Source organism: Asparagus officinalis, chromosome 1, assembly GCF_001876935.1.
Source record: "Asparagus officinalis chromosome 1, Aspof.V1, whole genome shotgun sequence".
Lineage (NCBI taxonomy): Eukaryota > Viridiplantae > Streptophyta > Magnoliopsida > Asparagales > Asparagaceae > Asparagus > Asparagus officinalis.
The window spans coordinates 108,220,523-108,234,773 of NC_033794.1; positions in this window are offsets into that span (position 1 = coordinate 108,220,523).

Below are 14,251 nucleotides of genomic sequence, written 5' to 3' on the forward strand. Positions count from 1 at the left end.
GGATCCCGATTAGGCAGTACATCCGCTTCTGAGTTGGAGTCCGAAACCGATCTTGATTCGATCGTCATTCGTCCGAGTATGCCTTTGGTTGGATGACTCGTTGACTCTTCGAACACTTGGCTTGATCCCGCACGCGAATGGACGTATTCCGTTGTTTGCGTGCAATTAGTCAATCTCGTCGCCTCGTTGGTTTGTCGGTTCGTGCCGAGCTGAGTAAAAGGGACCTATAAGCAATTTTATATGCCTACAATAAGGCTGAAATTTTTACTTTGGAGTCTTTCATGCACGATTGAATTAGAGATTTGAGACATTCAGTTCCACCATAAGAGACCAAAGCCTTATCTCTTACTTTCAAGATTTGTTTCCACATCCAAGAATCCCCATTCTTAGCTTGAATCTGCCATATATATTAGAACACACTAACACCGGCTTAGTGTGTTGGTTAACTATAGAAATCTCATATGTTAACCATTATAGTTATAGTTAATAATGGAGTATCAAAATATTTAATTCATATCATTTTCTAACTCTTAGTAGTCGACTAATTAGAATAGTAGTCGACTACTCATGTATATGTCTTAAATATATATTTCTGTCAATTTACAGTATAGTCGACTAATATGGATAATAGTCGGCTACTCAAGTTTATGACAGAAACATAAGTTTCTGTTATTTTACAGTATAGTCGACTAATTGACATTATAGTCGACTACTGAAGGCAAAATTCATTTTTTAAGTTTCTGTCAAATTACAGTATAGTCGACTAATGAACTTTATAGTCGACTACTGAGAAATTTTCTAAATTCACAGAGTCTGTTTAAACTCAGTGTAGTCGACTAATCTGTCTTGTAGTCGACTACAGATACAATTTTTTCAGAATTTAAAGTTTGAATATATGACTGTTTATAGCCGTTTTTAAACGTTTTTAAAGTTCAAAAAATTATCTTTTCAAGGGCTATAAATAGGTTATTTGTTCAGAAAAAATACAGAGACTTACATACCCATAAGCTTTGATCTTTGTGCATTTTTTCAAGTGAAAAATATTCAGATTTTGAGAAAAAGAAAAGTTTCTGAAATTACATTTGAACATCATTCAAATACTTATTGTTTAGGCAATTTACAGAAGTTAGAATCATTCCTAAGCCACTACTGCACTACACTACAAATCAAGGCTTATAGGAATCAAAATTGTTGCTTCAAAAGTTCTCTCGGTTTGTGAGAGGTGTTAATCTCTTGGTTTAGAGATTGGTGTGCAAATTGACAAGGTGTTTGTCAATTGGTGTTACAATTTGCAGGGACTTATAAATTGGTCAGGTTTGCTTTTGATTTTGTAAGTTTATTCAAAATCATAGTGGAAACTCTCAAGCGGGATTTGCTTGGGGACTGGATGTATACCGGATTGGTGGAACCAATATAAAACTTTGTGTTTGTGTTTGTAAATTTCTGAGATTGCCATTTTTCTTTATAATTTATAATATACTTTGCATAAATTTTAAAAGAACACTATTCACCCCCCTCTAGCGTTTTAGTGTATTTATTTCAGATCCTACACTTGGTATACATAAGAAAAAATAGGACCCTACAAAAACCTGCTAGATATAAGTCTAAAAGTAAAGACAACTTGAAGTCATCCTCTAACAAGAAACCTAAAAAATCGAATTATGATGATGAATTGATATGTTCTTTTGTTGAGTCAACGTCTCAATCAATTAGAAACGAACACATTGTTCATTGGACTGAGCAGTTAGATGCAGCTTTGAAAGAACATAGCAATGAATATTCTGATGAATTTCTCGATTGAGTTTTAGATCATTTATATGATAATGAACGTGAGAGTAGAAGTTTTTTTGTATAAAAATCAAGGATGCTCAAAAGAGGTACATCACCAACTTAATTAAGGATCAAGGTTGGTCTGTTAGCTAATTTGTTGGGCTTTGATCACATTTTGATGGAGCATTTTGTTTGTGCACAAGTATATGTTGTTGCGCACATATTATTTTGTTATCTACAAACTATAAATGTTGCAATGCTTGTTGTTATGTAAACTTGATGACATGTAATTGATGAATTAGTATTTTTTTTTTAATTTTGATATAGGTAAATATTAATGGGAATGACCAATGAGTTCATACTTTGAACTTTATAAAATATGCTTGGGTGGATGGAGTTTTTTATGCTCCTTTCAAGGCTTTGTTGCTTTCAGTTGATCTGGTGGAAGGAGTTTGTGATGCTCCTTTGGTTTGGTTTTGTTGCTGTCGGTTTGTTTGGTGGATGGAGTTTGTGATGCTCCTTATTTGGCTTTGTTGCTTTCGGTTGATTTGGTGGATGGATCTTGTGATGCTCCTTTGGTTTGGCTTTGTTGCTATCGGTTGGAGCTTTGTGGTGTTCTTTGTTTGGTTTTGTTGATTTCGGTTCATGGAGCTTGTGATGCTCATTGTTTGGCTTTATTGGTTTCGATTGGTTTGGTGGATGGATCTTGTGATGCTCCTTTGGTTTGGCTTTGTTGCTATAAGTTGGACCTTATGATGCTTTTTTCTTGGCTTTGTTGGTTTCGATTGGTTTGGTGGATGGAGCTTGTGATGCTCCTTCCTTGTTTGGTTTTGTTGGTTTGATGGATGGAGCTTGTGATGCTCCTTGTAAATTATTGTTGGTTTCGATTGATGGAGCTTGTCATGCTCATTGCTTGATTTTGTTGGTTTCGGTTGGTTTGGTGGATGGAGCTTCATAAGATCCTTGTTTGTTTTTGTTGGTTTCGGCTGGTTTGGTGGATGGAGCTTGTGATGCTCCTTGTTTGTTTTTGTTAGTTTCAGTTCATGGAGCTTGTGATGTTCATTATTTGTTTTATTAGTTTCGGTTGATAAATTGCTGGAGCTTGGGTTGCTCTTATTTGGTTTTATTGGTTTCAGTTGATTACATGTTGGAGCTTGTGATGCTTCATAGTGATATTTGGCAATGATAATTATCTTTTACTGAGAATGCAATCTAACTTATAGTGTTTATTATGTTTATGTTTTCAGCGAAAGTTGTTTCCATTGCAGATTCCATTAAAACTTCGATCGTTTACAAAGAATTACAATGAAAATAAAAGAAAATACAACTCTCGAGAAAATAACACAGAAATTGTTTATCAACTCCTGCTTTTGTGGGACTTTGCCTGTGCCGGGAATGCTTTAGTTCGTGGACCACCGATTCGTAGATCGAGAGGTTGTTTAAGGATCTCTCCTTCGTTTATCGAAGTAAAGATTTGAAAACGAATATCTTATCGATGTAAGATGTCCGTTCTTCCAAAGATCAAGTCTGAGCTTAGATCTCTAGGATTCACCAAATGATGCTTGTCAGAGGGTGAAAATTCTCTCTTTCTTTCTCAAAATCACCAAAGACTCAAGTATCTTCTGCTCCAAAAATGCTCTCTGTCTTAATTCGTGCCTAGGGAGGTATTTATAGGGCTCTCAGTGCACCACAGTTGAAACGGAGGCGAAATAACTGACTGGCCGTTTTCTCTTTGGCCGCTGCAGTCTACACTGCCGCGGCTATTGGCGCGGCAGTATAGGCTGCCGCGGCCAAAGAGACGGTTATGAGCACGTTCCATCGTGCTCAAAACCACTCTCCCACGAACTTTAACCACCTTTTTCGTGGTTTAACCGCTTTTCCACGTCAGCACACGTTCTATCTTTGATATGCTGCCACGTGGACTTCAAAAAATCATCAAATAACTGTCTTATAACTGCCACGTCATCCTCTTATAACCAACGCGACACTATAGGCCGCCGCGTCTAAGCCGCGGCACCTTGGTCTGCCGCGTCATAGCCGCGGCGCCTTGGTCTGCCGCGCCATAGCCGCGGCGCCTTGGTCTGCCGCGCTATAGCCGCGGCGCCTTGGTCTGCTGCGCCTTAGCCACGACGCTTTGGATTGCCGCGCCTAAGCCGCGACACCATTGGCTGCAGCGCCACAGTGCTGTCTGATGACGTGTATATCGTTCTTCTATGTTGTCTTGCATGGTGTTTGAATGTCTATAAGCATTTTTGACGCCTACAGATACCCCCTCCAAAGTATCTCAGACTCATCATTTCTTTTAGAGAGGAGTCTGGGACACTTTGGATATGATAGGCTTTCCCTGCAATTTCTCCAGTTCTTTGTTGAGGAAATTGCGTAGAATGGTCTGTGAATGGCTTCAATCCTTGACTTCTTTATCTCTTAGTCTACTCAATGCTTTGTAGAATAGCTAAGATTCCTCCGGTGCTGCGTTTATCGCGTGCCCGTCGTCGAAGTCTTGAATCAGAACTGTTGTTGAAGAATGGAGAAATAGTTTATACTCATATGCTCTATTGGAGTGTTCGGGAAACAGTTTAACCTCATGTACCCGTTGGGAGGTTCAAGGAGATGCAGTTTATACTCATATACTCATCGGAGTGTGGGGAAACAGTTTATACTCGTGTACCCGTTGGTAGGTAGTCAGGTTATTCTTAAGAATATTTTGAGTAATATTCTCCAGAAACTTTCTGTTGAGACTAGGGAAACAATTTAGACTCGTGCACCTATTGGAGTAATATGGTCTCTTTTTTGTTGGTAGAGATAAACCCAAAATCGGAGAGGAAGAATTTTATATTCTATCTCCTGGTCTCTTGTTTGTTGGTAGAGATGAACCCAGAATCGGAGAGGAAGAATTTTATATTCTATCTCCTGGTCTCTTGTTTGTTGGTAGAGATAAACCCAAAATCGGAGAGGAAGAATTTTATATTCTATCTCCTGGTACAAAAGAAATTCAAAGTGGGATCTCCACTTAGAAAATCTAGACTGGTTTGAATAATCCTAACTGTCATAAGGTTTGGTTATTCAGTTCAAAAATGGACCTTTCGTTCGTAAAATGAATCGAAAGGAGATTTTGGTTGTGGTCCTAACTGTAGTAAGGTTTGACCAAGCAGGGGTTTTGAGACGATCCTAACTGTTTAAAGGTTTGATCGTTCAATTTGTGGACCTCTCGTTCATGAAAGGAATCGAGAGGGGATTTTGGCTTTGGTCCTAACTGTTTAAAGGTTTGACCAAGTGAGGAATAGGAGTAGGGTGCAAATAACAATGAGTTTATTGATTTGCACAAACTACTCGGTGGGAGTTTCGAGGGGATCCTAACTGTAGGAAGGTTTGATCGCTCGATTTATGGACCTCTCGTTCATTGAAGGAATCGAGAGGGGATTTTGGTTTTGGTCCTAACTGTTTAAAGGTTTGACCAAATAGGGGTTTGAGACGATCCTAACTGTTTAAAGGTTTGATCGTTCAATTTGTGGACCTCTCGTTCATGGAACGAATCGAGAGGGGATTTTGGCTTTGGTCCTAACTGTTTAAAGGTTTGACCAAATAGGAATTTGATACGATCCTAACTGTTTAAAGGTTTGATCGTTCAATTTGTGGACCTCTCGTTCATGGAACGAATCGAGAGGGGATTTTGGCTTTGGTCCTAACTGTTTAAAGGTTTGACCAAGATGGGAATTTGAGACGATCCTAACTGTTTAAAGGTTTGATCGTTCAATTTGTGGACCTCTCGTTCATGGAACGAATCGAGAGGGGATTTTGGCTTTGGTCCTAACTGTTTAAAGGTTTGACCAAGATGGGAATTTGAGACGATCCTAACTGTTTAAAGGTTTGATCGTTCAATTTGTGGACCTCTCGTTCATGGAACGAATCGAGAGGGGATTTTGGCTTTGGTCCTAACTGTTTAAAGGTTTGACCAAGATGGGAATTTGAGACGATCCTAACTGTTTAAAGGTTTGATCGTTCAATTTGTGGACCTCTCGTTCATGGAACGAATCGAGAGGGGATTTTGGCTTTGGTCCTAACTGTTTAAAGGTTTGACCAAGATGGGAATTTGAGACGATCCTAACTGTTTAAAGGTTTGATCGTTCAATTTGTGGACCTCTCGTTCATGGAACGAATCGAGAGGGGATTTTGGCTTTGGTCCTAACTGTTTAAAGGTTTGACCAAGATGGGAATTTGAGACGATCCTAACTGTTTAAAGGTTTGATCGTTCAATTTGTGGACCTCTCGTTCATGGAACGAATCGAGAGGGGATTTTGGCTTTGGTCCTAACTGTTTAAAGGTTTGACCAAGATGGGAATTTGAGACGATCCTAACTGTTTAAAGGTTTGATCGTTCAATTTGTGGACCTCTCGTTCATGGAACGAATCGAGAGGGGATTTTGGCTTTGGTCCTAACTGTTTAAAGGTTTGACCAAGATGGGAATTTGAGACGATCCTAACTGTTTAAAGGTTTGATCGTTCAATTTGTGGACCTCTCGTTCATGGAACGAATCGAGAGGGGATTTTGGCTTTGGTCCTAACTGTTTAAAGGTTTGACCAAGATGGGAATTTGAGACGATCCTAACTGTTTAAAGGTTTGATCGTTCAATTTGTGGACCTCTCGTTCATGGAACGAATCGAGAGGGGATTTTGGCTTTGGTCCTAACTGTTTAAAGGTTTGACCAAGATGGGAATTTGAGACGATCCTAACTGTTTAAAGGTTTGATCGTTCAATTTGTGGACCTCTCGTTCATGGAACGAATCGAGAGGGGATTTTGGCTTTGGTCCTAACTGTTTAAAGGTTTGACCAAGATGGGAATTTGAGACGATCCTAACTGTTTAAAGGTTTGATCGTTCAATTTGTGGACCTCTCGTTCATGGAACGAATCGAGAGGGGATTTTGGCTTTGGTCCTAACTGTTTAAAGGTTTGACCAAGATGGGAATTTGAGACGATCCTAACTGTTTAAAGGTTTGATCGTTCAATTTGTGGACCTCTCGTTCATGGAACGAATCGAGAGGGGATTTTGGCTTTGGTCCTAACTGTTTAAAGGTTTGACCAAGATGGGAATTTGAGACGATCCTAACTGTTTAAAGGTTTGATCGTTCAATTTGTGGACCTCTCGTTCATGGAACGAATCGAGAGGGGATTTTGGCTTTGGTCCTAACTGTTTAAAGGTTTGACCAAGATGGGAATTTGAGACGATCCTAACTGTTTAAAGGTTTGATCGTTCAATTTGTGGACCTCTCGTTCATGGAACGAATCGAGAGGGGATTTTGGCTTTGGTCCTAACTGTTTAAAGGTTTGACCAAGATGGGAATTTGAGACGATCCTAACTGTTTAAAGGTTTGATCGTTCAATTTGTGGACCTCTCGTTCATGGAACGAATCGAGAGGGGATTTTGGCTTTGGTCCTAACTGTTTAAAGGTTTGACCAAGATGGGAATTTGAGACGATCCTAACTGTTTAAAGGTTTGATCGTTCAATTTGTGGACCTCTCGTTCATGGAACGAATCGAGAGGGGATTTTGGCTTTGGTCCTAACTGTTTAAAGGTTTGACCAAGATGGGAATTTGAGACGATCCTAACTGTTTAAAGGTTTGATCGTTCAATTTGTGGACCTCTCGTTCATGGAACGAATCGAGAGGGGATTTTGGCTTTGGTCCTAACTGTTTAAAGGTTTGACCAAGATGGGAATTTGAGACGATCCTAACTGTTTAAAGGTTTGATCGTTCAATTTGTGGACCTCTCGTTCATGGAACGAATCGAGAGGGGATTTTGGCTTTGGTCCTAACTGTTTAAAGGTTTGACCAAGATGGGAATTTGAGACGATCCTAACTGTTTAAAGGTTTGATCGTTCAATTTGTGGACCTCTCGTTCATGGAACGAATCGAGAGGGGATTTTGGCTTTGGTCCTAACTGTTTAAAGGTTTGACCAAGATGGGAATTTGAGACGATCCTAACTGTTTAAAGGTTTGATCGTTCAATTTGTGGACCTCTCGTTCATGGAACGAATCGAGAGGGGATTTTGGCTTTGGTCCTAACTGTTTAAAGGTTTGACCAAGATGGGAATTTGAGACGATCCTAACTGTTTAAAGGTTTGATCGTTCAATTTGTGGACCTCTCGTTCATGGAACGAATCGAGAGGGGATTTTGGCTTTGGTCCTAACTGTTTAAAGGTTTGACCAAGATGGGAATTTGAGACGATCCTAACTGTTTAAAGGTTTGATCGTTCAATTTGTGGACCTCTCGTTCATGGAACGAATCGAGAGGGGATTTTGGCTTTGGTCCTAACTGTTTAAAGGTTTGACCAAGATGGGAATTTGAGACGATCCTAACTGTTTAAAGGTTTGATCGTTCAATTTGTGGACCTCTCGTTCATGGAACGAATCGAGAGGGGATTTTGGCTTTGGTCCTAACTGTTTAAAGGTTTGACCAAGATGGGAATTTGAGACGATCCTAACTGTTTAAAGGTTTGATCGTTCAATTTGTGGACCTCTCGTTCATGGAACGAATCGAGAGGGGATTTTGGCTTTGGTCCTAACTGTTTAAAGGTTTGACCAAGATGGGAATTTGAGACGATCCTAACTGTTTAAAGGTTTGATCGTTCAATTTGTGGACCTCTCGTTCATGGAACGAATCGAGAGGGGATTTTGGCTTTGGTCCTAACTGTTTAAAGGTTTGACCAAGATGGGAATTTGAGACGATCCTAACTGTTTAAAGGTTTGATCGTTCAATTTGTGGACCTCTCGTTCATGGAACGAATCGAGAGGGGATTTTGGCTTTGGTCCTAACTGTTTAAAGGTTTGACCAAGATGGGAATTTGAGACGATCCTAACTGTTTAAAGGTTTGATCGTTCAATTTGTGGACCTCTCGTTCATGGAACGAATCGAGAGGGGATTTTGGCTTTGGTCCTAACTGTTTAAAGGTTTGACCAAGATGGGAATTTGAGACGATCCTAACTGTTTAAAGGTTTGATCGTTCAATTTGTGGACCTCTCGTTCATGGAACGAATCGAGAGGGGATTTTGGCTTTGGTCCTAACTGTTTAAAGGTTTGACCAAGATGGGAATTTGAGACGATCCTAACTGTTTAAAGGTTTGATCGTTCAATTTGTGGACCTCTCGTTCATGGAACGAATCGAGAGGGGATTTTGGCTTTGGTCCTAACTGTTTAAAGGTTTGACCAAGATGGGAATTTGAGACGATCCTAACTGTTTAAAGGTTTGATCGTTCAATTTGTGGACCTCTCGTTCATGGAACGAATCGAGAGGGGATTTTGGCTTTGGTCCTAACTGTTTAAAGGTTTGACCAAGATGGGAATTTGAGACGATCCTAACTGTTTAAAGGTTTGATCGTTCAATTTGTGGACCTCTCGTTCATGGAACGAATCGAGAGGGGATTTTGGCTTTGGTCCTAACTGTTTAAAGGTTTGACCAAGATGGGAATTTGAGACGATCCTAACTGTTTAAAGGTTTGATCGTTCAATTTGTGGACCTCTCGTTCATGGAACGAATCGAGAGGGGATTTTGGCTTTGGTCCTAACTGTTTAAAGGTTTGACCAAGATGGGAATTTGAGACGATCCTAACTGTTTAAAGGTTTGATCGTTCAATTTGTGGACCTCTCGTTCATGGAACGAATCTGAAAACGAATATCTTATCGATGTAAGATGTCCGTTCTTCCAAAGATCAAGTCTGAGCTTAGATCTCTAGGATTCACCAAATGATGCTTGTCAGAGGGTGAAAATTCTCTCTTTCTTTCTCAAAATCACCAAAGACTCAAGTATCTTCTGCTCCAAAAATGCTCTCTGTCTTAATTCGTGCCTAGGGAGGTATTTATAGGGCTCTCAGTGCACCACAGTTGAAACGGAGGCGAAATAACTGACTGGCCGTTTTCTCTTTGGCCGCTGCAGTCTACACTGCCGCCGCTATTGGCGCGGCAGTTGTAAGCTGCCGCGGCCGAAGAGGCAGTTATCAGCACGTTTGATCGTGCTTAAAACCGCTCTCCCACGACTTTTAACCACCTTTTTTCGTGGTTTAACTGCTTGTCCACGTCAGCACACGTTCTGTTTCTGGTATGCTGCCACGTGGGCCTCAAAAATCATCATATAACTGTTTCGTAACTGCTGCAACACTCCTTTAACATAGCCGCGGCACCCTAGATTGCAGCGCCCAAGCCGCGACACGACAAGCTGTCGCGCTTCAGCCGCGACACGACAAGCTGTCGCGCTTAAGCCGCGGCACTATATGCTGTCGCGCCTTAGCCGCGACACCATGAGTTGCCGCGCCACCTTGTGTTGCCTGATGACGAGTAAATTGTTCTCGCATGTTGTTTTTGAATGGTATTTGGATGTCTGCAAGTATTTTTTGACGCCTACAGTTTAGATGAGGCAATCTGTGATGAGAATGCAACATACATTGAATTGACAATGTCTAGGTGAGACAATCCATCATTAGAATGCAATCTACAATAAACCTGTAAGTTATAGGTGGGGCATTCAATTTGGATAAAATGACTTATTTCTGAGTCGTACAGTATCAACTAGATTTGTAATGATAGTTTACTGAATTCCAATAAAAAATTTCATTACAATATTAATAGTTTTTGCAAGTACACGGCATGCGGTTTACAATAATTAAAATAATATAAAATATCACTACTAAAATTATAGAAAATTTTCAAGCTAGTAGTTGTTTTTCGACAAGTTTCAATTCTTTCTTTAGCCTCTTTGATTTCAAAAAATACTTATCTCCGAACCTGTTTTCTTTGACAAGCTTTCCTTGGTCGATTATTTCTCTCCTTCATGAGCTCGTTCAAAAAAATTTCATTCTTTATTTGGGTATTTCGCACACCCCAATAATATCATCCCTTATTTTTACCATTCTTGCACACTTTCATGGGTGATTGGAGATTACAATCGCACCAAACTTTAAATTTTTTAGAGTATTCTTTTGTTATTATATTGATGGAGGAGATGAAACTTGCAAGCTTTGAAAATTTTAAAAAGATGATAAGAATGAGGAATACATTGCCACAATGAGCCCTCAATCCACATTTATAGCCTCCAAGTCTTTGGAACTACCCGTTGCTATAGTTTCTTTTTCGGTTTTGAATTTTGGTAAACGGGTGAGATTACCCCAACTTCTTACTTAAGAATATTTTGTCCACTAGCGATTGGTAAGATTATTTATGGTGCTGTCATCCATTTATCCCAAAAATTTCTCATTCCAAACCAAACAAAAGAATATGAATTAAAGTTGTTTTTTATATTTTTCATATTATAAAACAAACATAGAAATGTAAAAAAAAATAGGAGTCCATAACATTCTACGATAACAAAAGAGTATCCTTAAATTTTTTATAGATAAGAAAAAAAATTCATAAAAATATATATTTTTTTTCTAATCTTATTCTTGATAGCTGTTGGAACTAAACACCCCGGTACATCATGTACATTTTCAACACCATTACTTGCATGAGGTCCTGCCATCAGGCTAATTAAGTGAGGTGTTGTGGGACCCACTGAATGTGGGGATTCATTTCACTTGGTACTACAACTACGTCTCCAAGCTTGGCGCGGTTGGCTCTCACGCCCTCCCTTCACGTTAATTAGGTTTCGCCGCAGGCAGAGGGCAAAAAACCCACACGTACGTACGGCCTGGCCGTTATTAGCCGAGGGACATTAACCATTAACTAAAAAAGTAATTACGGTACTTTAAGATACTGTCATTAGGCTAGTAATAATAAAGTTAATTAAAGTCACTTTATTTTTTTCCCTTCAAAAAACAATTATTGAATTTAAGTTGATTAAAAAAAAAGGAGGGCAGCAGCAACGAGTACAACTCCACAGGAACCCGCGGCGAACACTCACACCCACCTTTCCTGCTTAATTTTGCTCCGTATTCTCGTTCTCATCTGAAGAAAAAAAATGAAAAACTAAATAAAATAATCGAAGTTGGAGAATTTCCCCGTCCCTTTTTTTTTGTCCGAGAGGTTGATTCCGATCTCGACCTCGATCTCGATGGAAGAGATATACAGCCTGCCTCCCTAAATCACGCCGCACGACCTCCACGGCCTCATCGCCGCCGCCGCCGCCGATTCAGTCAACGCCTCGCGAGGGAGAAGACGAGGGTAAGCTGAAGGCTCGGATCGCTTCTCATCCTCGCTACCCTACGCTGCTCCAAGCCTATGTTGATTGCCAAAAGGTTAATTAATTAATTTAATTTTTTCGTTTTTCAAAAAAAAAAAAAAAGTTACTTCAATTTTTTTTTTCGTTCTTTCGATCGATATACGATTGAGCTTCTGAGGTATTGAAGTAGGGTTAGAAATGAGGAGTGCAGGTTGGCCGCCGGAGCATCCGCCGTCTTCTCTCGACGAGATGCTTCTCCTTTCACAGAAGCAGAAGCAGCAGCAGCAGCAACGAAGCACCTTCTTTTTACCGCCGTTTGGGATCCGATCCCGAGCTTGATCACTTCATGGTAATCTAATTTAATTCCATAATTTATAAAACCCTTTGTGTTCCGATTGTGGATTCATTTCCCGCTTTGTGATCGATCTTGGTTTCCGCACGCTTTAATCTTGCGCCGCAAACCAATCAACAAATAAGTTTTTTTTTTTTTTTTGCAATTAAATTATGGCAGGAGATATACTGTAACGCGTTGGTGAAGTACAGATCGGATCTCGCTCGGCCCGTTGGACGCAGGCTACCGCTTTTCTCAACAGCGTCGAGTCCCAGCTCTCCCGCCTCTGCGCCATCACCGACGCCAGCGGCGGCCGCCAACCGCCCTCCCTCGCCCCATCAACTTCCGTCGGGTACTACGCTTAAACGCTCTCCTCCTTCAATATATTTTTTTTTCTTGCTTTCATATGCTTTGGTTACAATCACACGGCTACACATTAACCGTTCACATGCTCGTCCTCTCTTCGTGTGAGGACCCAGCGTATTTTAGCAACGGAAGAATCTTAAACCCTAGCCAGGTTCTTTGAGATTTCAACATCATATCATATAAATGAAACGGAAATTAATAATTTTTTTTTGCACGAGGGAGAGAGACGTGTACAGTGAATTCAAGTTGCGCACATTATGAACTGCAGTTAAAAAGAGTACTAGAGAGGCTGGGCCTTTTCTAGTCTTCGCTCAATTTAGGGCTTCCTTTCATATTTTTCCTGATGTGTCTGTGCTTTTATTACCCCATTTGGTAGGGGCGACATTTATTCATTTGTTGAACAGAGGGAGCTAGGAGGAGTCAAATTTGAGGGTGATTCTTGAAAATTTTCTAGGGTTTATCTATCTATTGCTTCTTTAATTAGTCAACTAACCAACCAACTAACTAAGATGGTGAACCGAAAGGGAAAAATATTTGTTGGCTTTGGGTTTTTAATAAGGGTTTCGAAGTTCAGAAAGGACGTGTCAATGTGCAATATATTCATGCTGTCTTTTGAGTACCAACAGGTATTGGGAAGCAACTACAGCTGTAGATTTTGTCAAACACCCACAGTAAAAAGAATTAGAAAAACCTAGGGAGCTGTGTTGCTGGGCAATATCCACGTGTTTATACAGTGTTTTGAACTCAGTAGAGTTGTACTATGGACAATTGCTTTATTCGTCCCTTTAATTGTGTCTTTGTTCACCGTTGCCCCGTTGCCCCATACGTCTTTTTGATTCTTCACCTGACTGGTCGAATCTAGGCTGCTTTAACCCAGAAAACACACAGATACTTGAACTGCTTCTTTCTTGGAGAAAGACTGGTTGGTTTGCTCGCTCACCATGAGCAATTGTCAACCCCAAAAATGTTGGCTACACGGTCTATCATCGCAAAAGAATAGTTCCTCTTGCACTTCCAATTTGTGAAGGGATGCAAAGAACTAGCATTGACTAGGAAGTCCCTTGCAACAAACGATTTTTACATATTTGGCTTAAATATTCCTTCTCTCTATTTGAAAGAGATCTTTGCGTTTTGCCCTCTATGCCCGTAGTTATTTTTTTCAACGCATCAATCAGATTTTATGTGCTTAAGGCACTGACAAATACTATCTTTGCTCATTCTAGTCATTATGCTTTTTGTGTTTCTAATCATTATGTTTTTTGAGAAAAATAATGCTCATTCTAGTTGCTTGGATGTCTTGTTGATTTGTTCTTGGCTAACATTTCCCTCCTCATAACGGCCTAGAATTCTCTTCGTAGTGCTCTACTATTATTTGATGGTTGCTTAATCTATTGTTCATTTGGGTACAAGCGGAATTTAAGGCTTTGAAGATAAATACTGATTGGTGGGGGAAAAGAAACTAATTTCTCGTTCATTTTTGTTGTTTCCTCTATAAATCATTTGTTTTCTGCAAATTACTTAGTTAGAAATAGTACACCACTCTGAAATCAGCATGCAATTCCTTGAGGCAAATACCATTTGAAGTCAGTATCTTACAGCTATTATAGTCACCACATGGCTGTGGTGTACTAATTGGTT